Genomic DNA, 14446 nt, shown 5'->3' with positions numbered 1-14446 from the left:
GCGTTGGCCTATATGTATCCTTATTATATAGGCTTGTATCTATTATATAGCATACAAATAAGTATGTTATTTACACTTTTTAATATAAATATCAATTATTATATTATTATTATTATTATAGAAACATGCTAGGAAAGATGGCCATTGAACGTAGGTCAATAAATATAAAACAGTCAGCATGTCTCGATACCTATCACTTATTGATAATTAGGTCTATTTGATTATTTTTACAAGTGCCTTTAAGCAAACACTTAGGATAGAATGCATCTCAAGTTTATTTTATGTTACCGGTACCTGAGCAAACACACAATAGGAGATTGTCTCTGGGTGGATATTCAGATTCGCCACCAGGGTAGCGATTCACTGCGGGTGTCGCGGAAGAGCAAAACCAAAATTTTTCATATTTACCTAATTCAATCCAGCTACTTTAGGCTACTCATACTACATAATAAATTTAATTGATTTTGATTCATCCGAAAAGCCTGTATTTTATAAATAATAATTCAGGAATTGTACTATCCCGGTTTACTGCCAAATTTAGAACCGGGGTGATAGCTGTCGCATATCCACAGGGAAACTTAATCTATTATTTACTAGATTCGGACCAGTTATTTTACTTAGGCCTAGCTCCCTAGCTCAACTGTATCAATGTTTGAACCATGGAGGAATTAGTTTTGTCTAAATTAGTCTAAACCAATTCCTTCATATTTGAACTGTGCTCCGACAGTCGCCGGTTTCGTTTACTGCATTAGCACATTATCTCGTCGTCCCGCTTCGCTGAACATTACTCGACAGTTTATTTCTATTTCTTAAAAATTGTGATACATTTATGACAAAGTAAAACTTTTAACATTTCTTTTATATAGCCTATACTATTTTGTGCTATGCAACATTTTCATGATTTTTTTTAACGTATCCAATTTCTTTTGAACCTAAGTTTATTGAGTTTCTAAGAATTCCAATATTCAAAATTAATACATTTGGTTTATTTCATATACAAAATACAGAGAAAATAGAAAGTTGTAAAATGAGATTATAAGCCTATAAAATTCTGACAATAATGTCGGATTGAAGTATGATTAAAATCAAAATGCTATGCTTAGGCCTATATAAAGATAGGATATAGGATTTTACGATTTGTCTACTAAAAGCTAGCCTATAAAATTCTGACTATGACACCTGATTGAATATCAAATATATAAAATATAATGAAGGCCTATTGAAAATGATGTAGGACTATAGAGATATGATCCTAAAACTCATACCGGAATTAAATAAAATTACTGACGTTGGCACAAATTGTATTACAATAGAAATCGCCGGTATCAACCGGTAGTCAGAGTCGTTCGTTAAAATCCCAAATGGAGAACAAGAAATGTTATCTTCGGTTTTACATAATCTCAAATTAAAGAAGATGAGTAAGATGAGTAGGCCTTATATCATAGGTTGACAACATCCACCAGGGGCCTACTCTCGTAAAATATCATGTAACATTATAGCCTGCTCATAACAGTATAATACTATTACCTACGTAAACAAACGTATAACAACGTTAGAGATGATATTTCCATGTCATGTCGCGTGTGCAGCAAATCCACAGCCAGTCACAAAACAGTAAAAGCTAGATGTTTACATTTATTTCCAAAGTAGTTGAAGATGGTCTGAGATCATGATACATGCATATCGGACTGCTACCGATAGATATGTAAGACTAATTAGTATCCTCAGCGAAAGTGATATAAATGTTCGTCCTTCGATTATGTCCCACGTTTCCACAACAAACGCAAATATACTCATTATGTTTTACAAATGCGTTAATTATCAAGTACTCCCAGCTGCTACGTTCGTAATACACTTCCTTTTTTGCAAAGTCAATATCCTCAAATACATAGATATCTAGCCGCCGTCTATGTAATTCATGGTAACACGATATTACTTCTTTTTTATGTATGTTTATAACGATGGTGATCCATCTCCGAAGCTGGTGAATTGGGGCATTTGTTCAATTAAAAAAAAACATGTCTTTATGAGGCTTTTGGAGTGGAGTTATTCAAACGAAGATTAACTGGTATTTGCTTGACTCATGATGAGAAGAAAAAAAAAACATTCATTCATGGTTCAATCGCAGTTGAAATGTAAGATATAGGCCTATCGCTAATGATAAACGAATATGCAATAGCAGCGCCAACGAGAGGTCAAGAGAAATTTTCCCCGTCGTAGATGTGTATAAGAGACAGTATTTACATTTATTAAAAAACTATAGTTCAACTGAATACAATATACTGTAAAGCTTCTGTTATGTTGACTCAACATAACAATCTCTCTTCAGTAAATACTCCGAAATCGTGACCAAGGCTTTATGCTTCCTCTTGGTTACTACCCCCTTAATGACTTGGACCCTATGTCTGCAAAATTCTGGCAGCCAATATGTAGCCCAGACTGCGCCTGCAGGGGAGCTGAGATTACTCCAGGAGAACTAGGCGGTGGGTGTGGTGATTGGGTGCGGAAACATCAGCGTGTAGGTAGACTTATTATAGGTCACTCTGTTACTTCATGTTTGAGCTACTTCCTAATCCTGAGTTAAAAACCTCTGCAAGTATACTAATCTCACGAGTAAAAGAACTCCGCTGTCTAAATAACCTAAAGCTTCTTATTGCGTCCTAGTTTCTACAGCTTTATACAACATTTTCACAATTGCAAGGCGACTCTTCTAGCTATTCGAATGGACTTCTTCAGGAGACTGCAGGCAAAAGCTAGAGAAAAAAAATATTAAAGTTCTACAGTACTGAGTTCTGTCGCTACTGTATATGAATTTGGACTACAACTCTTATCGTCTGTTCAACTTGATTATCTTAACACAGGATGCCGGCCTATAGGACATTTAAATTGGCGGCGAGTCATCCTTGTTGGATGAGAGTAAAATAACTGCTAAAATCCAGAAATTATTTAAGATTTTTCTGTATCGGAAGAGAAAATGAATTAGACAAAAAAATGAATTAGACAGAACATTTTCGCCTGAAAAGTAAATATAAAAGTGTCACCCACTGCGCACTTAGCATGTCCATCGCTGGAGAACCTGTTAGATCACAAACAGATTAAAAGATGTTGAAATGATGTTACTTATTACGAAGGTCAGCTTTCTATTTAGATCAATCAGTCCAACAGAGTTGTAATATGCTCCTGTCACGAAAGCAGTTAGAACTTTGAGCAATTATCATTGATCAATCGTCTGCTCTATGCTGTAAAATCAATCTGTTGATACATTGCAAGGTTTGCATTTGTAGTCCACTCGTATTTAAAACAATCGGAACCAAAAGCAATACCTACCCAAGTCTATTTCTGAATATTATAGGCCCTATTTCTATTTAGGCATTGGCCAAGCATAGCCAATAGTGAATATTGGCGTAATCACTTGCCTACTTATAGACGGCAATCCTTTTTCAACTTTCAATTTTCCTCTACAGTATTGACATTTATCAAAACACAATTATATGTCCAAATTGCACCAAAAAAAAAAATTAAACAAGACATGAAAATTTGGTTATAATAAAAAATACATAGGTCTCTAGTATTTTCAAAAGAAACAAGCTTGCATATTATTATTATGATGAAAGACAAGAGAGTGGAGTTGTTTCTTGATCTTGAACAGGCGGTGTTTGACGGGATTTTAACCCGCACAATCCTGAGATTTGGAAGGCAAAGCATCTTACCACTCATGCAAAGCATCTTACCACTCATGCAAAGCATCTTACCAACTCATTTCGACAAACATAACCACAGCCATTACTCTAAAAAAGGCCTACACCAATTTGTTTAAACTAATTTAGATACATCGTGTTTACTACGTCTTCTCATAACCTCTCCACTCTTCTTTAGACTTAATTTCTTCCCAAAAGCATAATGTACAGTAGACAGATTTAAATTAAAAGTGATCGGAACATGACGGTTGAATAATATATCTTCCTATATTACCGTCAGTGACAGTGTAATGATACCTATGTTCTCTGCGGATATTGCAACGTCATAATGACATCATGTATTATGATTGATGATACAATTAGGGGTTTTCTACCAGGTTTCTACTGCAGGTTTTTACCTCCCAAATAAAGATCCGTATTTCTATATCTGCGTTTCCGTCTCACAAACAATATAACTAAAAACAGATCCATCATGAATCACGTGCCCACAAACACCAACCTTCAAACTGAGTTACAAGACCTGTATACGAATGTATGTGATTTGCACTACGGGAAGTGCTTTGGTAGACAGGCGGGGGATAGTTTTTACCATATTGTAGTTAAGTTGTAGATAATTTTAATCTTGAGCCGTAATTCCTGACCCCGAAACCTTGACTCAGAAGTACCGGGTTGGTGTCCGGCGGGGGATAGTTTTCCACCAAAGTTGTTACTATTGTTTATTTTATTGTACTGTTCTGGTTACTTTTTGTTGTTGTTATTTTACTGTGTTTTTGCAAGTATCTGGTCCGAATTAAAATCACCAAAGTAATCAGACAGAAAATGTAGCGTTAGGTATAGTTACAAGGCAATTGTATAGACAGGTTCAAAAACTGTACTCCCATTCTGGAGCGGATGCGGAGGAGGGGGAGGGTTGCAGATGGTGCGATCGCACCCCCTAAATTGTATTAAGAAAAAGTAACTGTTGTATTTTATTGTTGATATTAATTATTAGTGAGATTCTTTTAGGTATGAGAGTGCAATTTCCGGGCACATAGGGTCCATATTCTAAAAATGTTCGCACCTCAGCCCAAACCAGGTGGGGCTGAGATGGTGTCGACTCTCACTTTTTTGTCGAATTTTAGTTGTTTGGTGTTCTCGATCCATGGATAGGCCTAATAATATCTCCAAATTGATGTTAAATCAAAGTATTAGTCTATTTAAATCTCTATAATTATGACGTACGGAAATAAGTCAATTCGCTATTAAAATTAATTCCCTCTGTTTCAGCAAATCATTATGATATTACTGTCTATTATTACTGTGTGAAAACGATAGCTGTATCTCAGTTGAGATACGAAATAGACAAGCTAAAAGCTAAATTTAAACGCAAGTTAAATATGGGAACTGGAGAGTAAATCAGGACTGTCGGATAACAGGCCTAGTTCTGCAGTGTTAGATCAGCAAATTAATATGTTAATAGCGTTATTCTTGATACAAAGATGGCTGAACTTCTAACTATATGTGATATATAACAGGCTTTCATGGTCTAGCGGCATGACACTCGCCCAGACAGCGGCAATGTTAAATTCCAGCGAGAAGAACTTTAAACGATAAGGAACTTTACGTTCGGAACTTTTTATGACACAAATGCATGAATTGGTACGTTTAGCCACCACTCAATGCGTCACCAATTGAAATTTGACGCGCACTAACGCAGATCTATATTATAATGGATAAAATTAATGTACGTCTACGCAAGAAAAGATTACAAATTGTCATAAGAGTGAATCGTATGATGTGTGGGCCGAACAATCTCAAGATTATGAGATCAGTTACATTTACATCGTGACAGTATCGTATATCGTACGTTCATTGCTTTTACCGGGAGTATTACGCCGCCCTGAACGTATTAAAACGTCATCAAGATTGATAACAAAATATATAATGTGCGTATCCCCTTGATTCGCTGTCATAAACAAGCCTACAATAATCGTTCAACTATAAATACTGCCGTAATGTTGGGTACCAATTAATTATAAAGCTTACTTTGGTTCCTAGGAACGTAATTTTGATGTCACGTATTTAATTTACAGCTGTATGATATAGATATATAATTGATAGGGGTCAAAGAAAACATAGCTGAAATGTAGGGGGATGAGGATGTATTTACATGGTCTACATCAATGACAATAAAGAAGGGCTTACGTCAATAGAAATATCATAATTCTACAAGAAATTATCGTTCATCATAGAACGGTACCAATTGATAGAACGCGCATGCGTAAAATACAGTGGAATGTATTGTTTAATGGATTGAATGGGTATGATATATTCACATACCACTTTATAGTTACTCTACTGTTGTACTTACCACTTTTTACCACAATCCAAGAGTAACAATATCAATCAGCACATCGTTATAAAAGCTGAATAGAGTAACAATGATGATGACGAAGACAATGATGATGATGATAATGACGACGATTATATAATGATGGATGAAGATGATGATAATGACGATGGTAATGGCGATGATGATGATGATGATGATGATGATGAGGATGATGATTTTGATGATGAAGAGGATGATGATAGTAATGATTATTATTATAAATATTAATATTAATAATCATCCCTAAGTATTAATAATAATGATATTACTATGTAAACGCGTATCTCGTAAGTATTCTAAGCGCTCTGTTAAGGTCAAGCACTATATTTCCATGTCATATTGTTTAAACCTCCACTGCAGTAATCTGTGGTGTAATTACAAGAATACCATTGACTCCTTAAGCGTCTGCTATAATGCTACTAAATAAGAACAGAAACAATAGCGCCAGTGAAATATTGGTCAATGTTGGTTTACACAGTTTTGGGGAATTTATTAGAAATTCATGTTTTTTGTGTGTTTCTTGAGTCGCCTAAAGGTCTCCAACATTCTGCTAGTTGCCACTATTCATAATAACCTCTTTCGATAGTCACAGACCAGAGATGGCAGCAGCTTTTGCATTATATTTTCTATGTGCAATGTCTAAACACTTATTATATTATGTTCTTTTTTATCTATGCATTTGATATGTCAAATTACCGGTTATATTACCAAAATTGATATTTTAAAATTTAATTTTTGTATCTCACTTTGTCACTTCAAGATTGAGTCGAAACCTCGTTCCTTCTTAAGCGTAATTTTCTATTAGTGATTTACTCTAAAGTGTATTCAAAATTGTCATTTTTTCTATTTTAAAAATCAAAATATTCACCTATTTTGACCTTTTCTAAATGCAGCAACGAGCTCAAAATGATAAAACTTTGCTTTTCTCGAACTAAATTGAAACGAAATTACATAAGAAACGTCTATGTAGAACAAGAGGGCGTTTTAATATAGATTTTTAGTAGTTTGCATTGACCACAAATTAGCGTCAAATTGACGCTTTTAGTGTTAATCCAACTAGTGGTCCATTAACACACATAATTGACATTGGTAAAATAAATCACACAAAAGTCTGTACATTTCTAAAATGCGCGCATATTCAGCTCGTTCGAAATTATCGTTCCAATTCCCATTCCGCTCGTTATATTTTCTAACGAAAGTGAATCGATATTTTTGTTTATATTTCTAAATAATGTGGGCTCCACCTTGTGTTTTACGATTACTCCATTACATAAAAGTACGACCTCTTGCTGTGACGTCATGCATTTGTTGGCTTACTTTTTTGAAGTTACTGAAAATGTAAACAGGCTGCTCTCGCAAGACTGTTATTGGATGTGATTCCAGCAGCACTGCTGGTGACCGCGAGTATGTGCATGGGGACATCCGCGACACTATTGACCACGCGGGGCTGCCAATCTGCTACTAGGTCACACACAAAAAGGTGAATGACTTAGGTGGTCATCTTAATGAATATTCATGTCCGGTGCAGTATAAAACTATATATAAACGTTAACCTATATCACCCTCTGCGACGTTTATTGAACGTAATGCAATTATACACCCTGTGTTTGTTTGAAATAGGTTTCATTTAGATGCCACGTATGGCACCCTACTCTAATAAATACTCAAATACGTACAGTATCCAACTACGTCCATTTATTGGGGCCAGCCACGTCTCTAATGGTTGGATGAAATCCTAAAGGTGGTTATGGAAAAATGAAATAGGCCTATGGATTTAGATGTGTAAGTTAAAGAAAGAAAATTAAAACAAAACAATTGCGACAAGATAATTCTATGAGATATAGGTCTACTAAGCGAATTGCAATAATGTCACTCCACATTAACCTCAATCCGTATAAAATCGGCCTATGTATTTGCTCACCCCAGTAACCTCGGTTGTTATTTTTTAAAAAATTAAGATTGGGTGGGGGATGGAGTTTATAAGCATGTATTATACCCGTTGATCTACCGTATATTTCTATTTTTTTAAATGCCACCATGCTTAGAAATAGTTTTATCTATTTTATCCTAGCAAACCCGAACAAAAATTTTTAAAAAGGAAAAATTAATTTTCCCTAACATTTCCATTTCAAGAAAGTGTCGCTTAGGCCTAACCCTGAAATCGAGATGCCCGTGAGAATACCAAACATAAGAGCAACAAATATTACTGAATTTTGAAAGGCTACGTGATTATTTGAATAACGAAAATACATTAAATGAAATACTGTACTTGGATATCTAATAATAATAGTGTTAAGCCTACCTCATTGTAAATAGAGGTATAGCATTACATCATTGCACCCACGAGCAATGACAGCTTTTGCTGAACAAAGTCCCGTGCTTAGAAATGTGAAGGTTGATCTATTTTGTTGTAAATATATTTTTTAATCAAATAAATTACAAGATTACTTTTTAAGTGATTTTAATTATAACACGCTCGAATTCGATATTATTAGGTGTGATGACGACACTGGGGACAGTGTCGTCACGAAATTAGATGTGAACAGTCATTTTTTGTCACTGAAACTGATAGAATCCGGTTAATTCTACACACAAGAAAGTACAAGATACTCTATATGAACTAAATATTTTTAGTGGAGTGGTTTTTTGGTCGTGACAGGATTTGAACCCAGGATCTTGGTCTTGGATGGCCACATTTTAACCACCAAACCATATCTCGATTTGTGCAATTTGTGTACAGTAATTGTTATGAAATACTTCAATACTACCCGACCCCATATTGTAGCAAAGACAAAGAAATATTTGAGAAGGTGCAGAGAAGAGCCACAAAGATGGCCAAGGAAATAAGAGATCTACCATATGAAAAAGGCTAGAGTATCTTGATCTGCAACCACTAGAGACGGGAAGACTAGGAGAGGATTTAATTGAAGCTTTCAACATTTTGAAACGCTTTGAGGATATTGATCAAAAAGATTTCTCTAAATTATCCCATAATATCAGAACCAGGGGACACAGCTTGAAACTATATCGTCCAAAAGGAAATCTCATATGCAGGGTAAACTGTTTTTACCGTAAGTGTCAACACTGGAATGGCCTGCCTGAGCAATCCTCTTGAGTCAACATCTTTAAATCCAGACTTGACAACTTTTTAGGCTAGAATGGAAGCTAATAGGCACTAGCTTGAACTATTTCCATCAAATTAATGTAAGTGTAAGTGTAAGAACTCACGGCACTGTTGTTCACTCACACATTACTGTACAGTAAATACATTGCACTTTCGTATACTCAGTTTTGCAGAAACACTAGCTTGCACTACCGTACTAGTTCAGGATTAGGCAACACCTGTATAAGACCTCATTTGTTCATTATTGAAACATCAAATTGCTCATTTAATGATCAACCATGAGGTATGTAATTCATCAGATTCCAATAAGACCCAAATTGAAATAATCAGTGTTTTCGTTCCCTAATGTAATGAACTATGCACTTGATATAAGCATGGAATGTAAGATTTGTGTGATGAAAATATTGTTCTATTTGTCAAGTGAAAGCTAATAAGTTACATAATATGCAAAATAATCAATCCAAGTACTGAATTGTTAAGTTGATTAGCCAAGCTCTGACAAAAATGTTATGGTTAGAAATTTGAAACGGGAAACGTTCCTTCTTTCCATTGCTCTACGAAATTTGCACACCCGAATTCTCCATCACAATAGGGTTATCGCAACTAACAATTTTACGTTAGATTAACGTTGCAATTTGGTATTCTTAAACGGGGCTGTTGTAGAACCATAAGTACGCTTTTATAACGTAATGTCTGACTAAATAATGTTGCAAATTTTGCCGCAACGCTGTGTTCACCTAACCACAACATTCGCAATATTCGCGAATAAAATTGTTTTGTGGGATTGGTATTCTTTTATTCTATATTTGAAATTATTTGTTTAATTACGTACAGTAATTACGACAAGATATAAAATAGGCCTATGTTGACTACCTTATGCCATGTGCACCGTTTGATAGAAATTGGTACACTGCAAACTATTATTAGGCTATCATTCTTGTTCTTAGTATATCTGGAAAGTTTACCTACCTATTTTTATGTGCACTGTATTATATTTTGTAGTTTAAGTTTAACAGGAGCATGCGAGATGTGTTAAAGATCCACCTGATAGCATCCATGCTGTATAAATATGTTAAATAATTAGAATTTATACTTCGATTTTTGTAAATATATCTGTTACGGATTTCGTCATAAATGAGTTAAAAGTAATAGATACTGTTAAAAAATGAGTTTATACCGCCAGCCATTGGCTCTTATAATTGTAACGAGCCACTAATATCGACTACGGTATCCATCCATTGCATCACCGAAATGTAGAACTACGTACATTTATCATACTCTTGTGAAAAGTGACTTTTGTGTAATAGCCTACTATGTAGGCCAAGGTCTAAGAAATTTGTGGTCTTCACATTTTTAAGAAAAGTATGAGTTTTTTTCTCTAAATGCGAGTAATGTACGTAACAAATGAATATGGCCAAGGCGTACGCCTTAATTTAATTCAATTCACTTTTATTGTGCTTCAAATGTCATCAAGGGCCAATATCCGCACGGATTACCTTCACAAATACACCATCAAAAATTAAAAAAACAAAAGCAAAAACATGAAATATGTACAGTATAAACATACATTCCCAGCAATTTGTTTATATGGTTGAATGGTTGAGGAGAAGGCGGGTAGAGAGATTGAAATGTCAGTTGTAGATAATGTTTCGAGAAAAACAGGAGCAATCTAAGACGGATCAAGAGAGAGGGAATATGCAAGGCTCAAGGAGTTCGAAAGGAAGGAAGAACCGAAACAGGATGTGGGACAAGAACGGGATAAAATTTAGAGTGTTGGGTTGGTGGGGGGGGGGGAGATTATTTATCTTTTTGCAAGTGACAACTTCACTGTTTCAATATTTGTCAGAGTTGTTGATGTCATTGTATCATTATGGTCCACCTCAACACTGCTCCCTTCACTCCTGAAGAATAATTATTAAATAATGTGTATATCCATGGGAGATCAAGGGAACGTTCTGAATATTATAGACTTAAAGACGGAAACATGTACTGGAATACGTTTTCAAATAAAGCCTGGTTTCCTTAAAATCCCTACACTGTCACTACGGTGTTTTCAGTGCAATCGTTGCACTGCATAGAAGCCCCCGCCGTAGTCGGAAAGGCTCCCCGAATCGACCGACCAATCAGCATCACCAAAAGCTATCGGCGATAGCCTGTAGCGATTGTATGGAAACCAGCTTAATTCGTGTTGAATACATTTAATCGATTTTTTTTTTGTGAAATTGTTTTGTGTTCTTGCATATTATTGCTTCATTACGTGGAAAATGTATGCGTTCATTCGGGATTTTTTAAAGTATTGTATACTCTTTGGGAGATTAGGAAAGTTCTGAATGTGTAGAAGTTTACCAAGCGTGTGGCTGCATATTGATCAGTCTCGACGATTACTATGAGAAATCACGTTGATAATGTTCTTATTCCCACGGCTAAGCGGATGGCACGCGATAGTCGGCAGCTATCTTAGAGGATAAAACCAGGCGTAAACTTCAGTGTATTTTACAATTATATTATATTTACTTATTGTATAAAAGTACTCCATGCAAAAACTGTCTGTATTTCATGTCAGAACAATAGACCTTTCCGGAGTGTCAATCAAATTTAACAACCGACTAATCAGAACAGCGCTAGGAATTCGCGCGCGTCTTACAAACACACGTGTTGTCCCGCAAACGCACGTGTCCGCGTATGTTTTAACACTGCCGTCTTGTGGGACCTTAGCAACAATATCCAAGGGGCGGAGCTTAGCGGAAAGGTCCATTCCAGCTTTAATTTAATTTGCCACTTTTAAATATTTTAATAGGCTCCTATTCCACAATTTGTGTGTTATAGAACTATATCTTTTTCTACCCTAATCTGTATAATATAGGCTATATGTAGTAATGAAGGAAAAAGGTTCACGAGAAGTAATTTTTAATAGTTGTTAGAAATAGAATTATCATCACATAATCGATAAACAAAGGCTTCAATATAAACCAATAATGGCTTTTATACACGTAATAAGTTAAAATAACGTTGGTCTATAAATTTTGGTAAAATCAAGGTAATTGAATTATAGTGTATTAATTTTTAAAAAGCCTGATTTCACTACAAATGGATTTTAAGTCTGATCTTGTGCGTAGGATTCCAACCCCGACTTTAAAGTTCTTAAATTTAAGAACGATCGAGGTCCACCTATCTTAATCTATGAAAATGTACCAAAACAAAACATTACTACAACATAAAATAGGCTCATTTACACGTACAGGGTCATAAATCAGGGGACCTAAAATTACAACAATATACTGGTATTAAACCGACAATAAATTTCTCAGACTTACGTTGCAACAGCAGTTATCAGTAGCAGTGGCAGTAGCAGCGGTGATGGTGGTGGTGGTAGTGATGGTGGTAATAGCAGCTACAGTAGCAGTAATAGTAATATAATGCATAGTCAGACACGATTATTGAAAAATGACAAATGAACATTTCATATGGTTTCCAAAGAAGAGTTAAATATAAAAAGCAAGTCAGCTCCGTTTAAGTCTGCCTATAGGCGTGTACTTAAGTTACTTAAGTTGAAAAAAAGCATCCGAGCTTTCAATTAATTAATCGTGTGGATATCTATATCCACGGAAATCTATAATAATCTTGAAATGTATCATAATAATATGCTCCTGCGATAATATACGGAAAACATATAATCAATTCAGAACGGTTGAAGTTATTGGATTATAATTCTATGCTAGATTGAACTTGCGCGAAATAAGTAGGACTATCGGCCAGTGGAATTCATACCCTGATCATCTCTACTAGTTATGGGAACCTCTTGAAAGCGAATTTGTATATCACCATCATTGACCTTTCCGTTAGTCACCTTCCCGTTATTGTTGATAAAAACAGCGTAAACGAATACGTAAACACGTGCGTCTCTCGGATTACATGTGTCTTTTGGGGAGAAGCGCGTATTCTAGAGCTCTGTTCTGATTGGTCAGTTAAGTTTTATTGAAACTCTGAAAATGTTCATGAATAGTGTAATTCGAAGGGTTGCTGTCATTTTGTCGCCATAGTACATTTAATTGTTCATCCCTATAATTTATCACTCTCCTATTCATAACCATTGATTAATTGTATGACCACACGCATGTGTCCTACAATAATTCGTTTGTTCAATACTATATGTTCTAGTAAGTTGCTTATCTGATTGTTTCAGACTTCTCATTCGTATATTTTATATCAGAATATTAGTATGTATATAAAGCATAAAAAAACATTTACAGTAGGCACATTATTTTTGTCATTCTGGAGTTGTGGAGCCATACTTAGTTTGGAATCAATATGTAGGTGACAGTCCCATATTTTTATGAGTTCGCGTTAAAATCTGTCACATGTAAACGTCATGAAAAAAAATCTCCGTTTATGAGGAAGCGCGTAGCTGCGTGATTATGAGGCAAACTCACGTAATTGCCGCTTTAAAAATGCCTGCTCACCCCCCGGAAATTTAAAAAAAAAAACCCAAATAAGTAAAAAGTTGGAATGGATAGTGTCAGCACAAATCAAGTTAACTAAAACTCTTAGAATTGCAAACTTCATGTGAGTTATTGGGTTGAGACGTGAAAACTCTGTGGTATTACGTTCATGTTGACACAACAATCCTCTTCTTCGTGGTGCTGTACTTAATGAGTGTGCAAATGCGTGGAACGAGCTTAATGAGTGTGCAAACGCGTGGAACCAAGCGTAATAAATTCTGTATGCGTGGGACCATGGCGATTAACGCGCAACCTCAAATCTGTCTCTTATACACATCTAGATGTGTATAAGAGACAGGCGTACGCCTTAATTTAATTCAATTCACTTTTATTGTGCTTCAAATGTCATCAAGGGCCAATATCCGCACGGAATTACCTTCACAAATACACCGTCAAAAATTAAAAAAACAAAAGCAAAAACATGAAATATGTACAGTATAAACATACATTCCCAGCAATTTGTTTATAGGGTTGAATGGTTGAGGAGAAGGCGGGTATAGAGATTGAAATGTCAGTTGTAGATAATGTTTTGAGAAAAGCAGGAGCAATCTAAGACGGATCAAGAGAGAGGAAATATGCAAGGTTCAAGGAGTTTGGAAGAAAGGAAGAACCGAAACAGGATGTGGGACAAGAACGGGATAAAATTTAGAGTGTTGGGTTGGTGGGGGGGGGGGAGATTATTTATCTTTTTGCAAGTGACAACTTCACTGTTTCAATATTTGTCAGAGTTGTTGATGTCATTGTATCATTATGG

The 14446-nt window shown here is 35.5% G+C and overlaps 1 protein-coding gene across 3 annotated transcripts in view; it reads right to left on the bottom strand.

The window, feature by feature from the left end:
• LOC117108580 (muscarinic acetylcholine receptor M3-like) overlaps window positions 1-14446 on the bottom strand; it is a 61106-nt gene that overhangs the window by 37401 nt on the left and 9259 nt on the right. The window contains exon 1 of one of the 3 annotated variants that reach the window (XM_033250644.1): window positions 1528-1693. The exons of the other annotated variants lie outside the window; for them this stretch is intronic. The gene's annotated coding sequence lies outside the window, so the exon portion shown is untranslated. Of the gene's footprint in view, window positions 1-1527; window positions 1694-14446 lie in introns of those variants that run through there. 3 annotated transcript variants of the gene reach the window in all.

This window comes from Anneissia japonica, unplaced genomic scaffold (assembly GCF_011630105.1).
Source record: "Anneissia japonica isolate Jap-2015-1 unplaced genomic scaffold, ASM1163010v1 scaffold287727_len1644234_cov201, whole genome shotgun sequence".
In the NCBI taxonomy this organism is placed as follows: domain Eukaryota; kingdom Metazoa; phylum Echinodermata; class Crinoidea; order Comatulida; family Comatulidae; genus Anneissia; species Anneissia japonica.
Note: the sequence above shows the minus strand (reverse complement) of the source record. Positions and strands in the feature narration are given on the sequence as shown.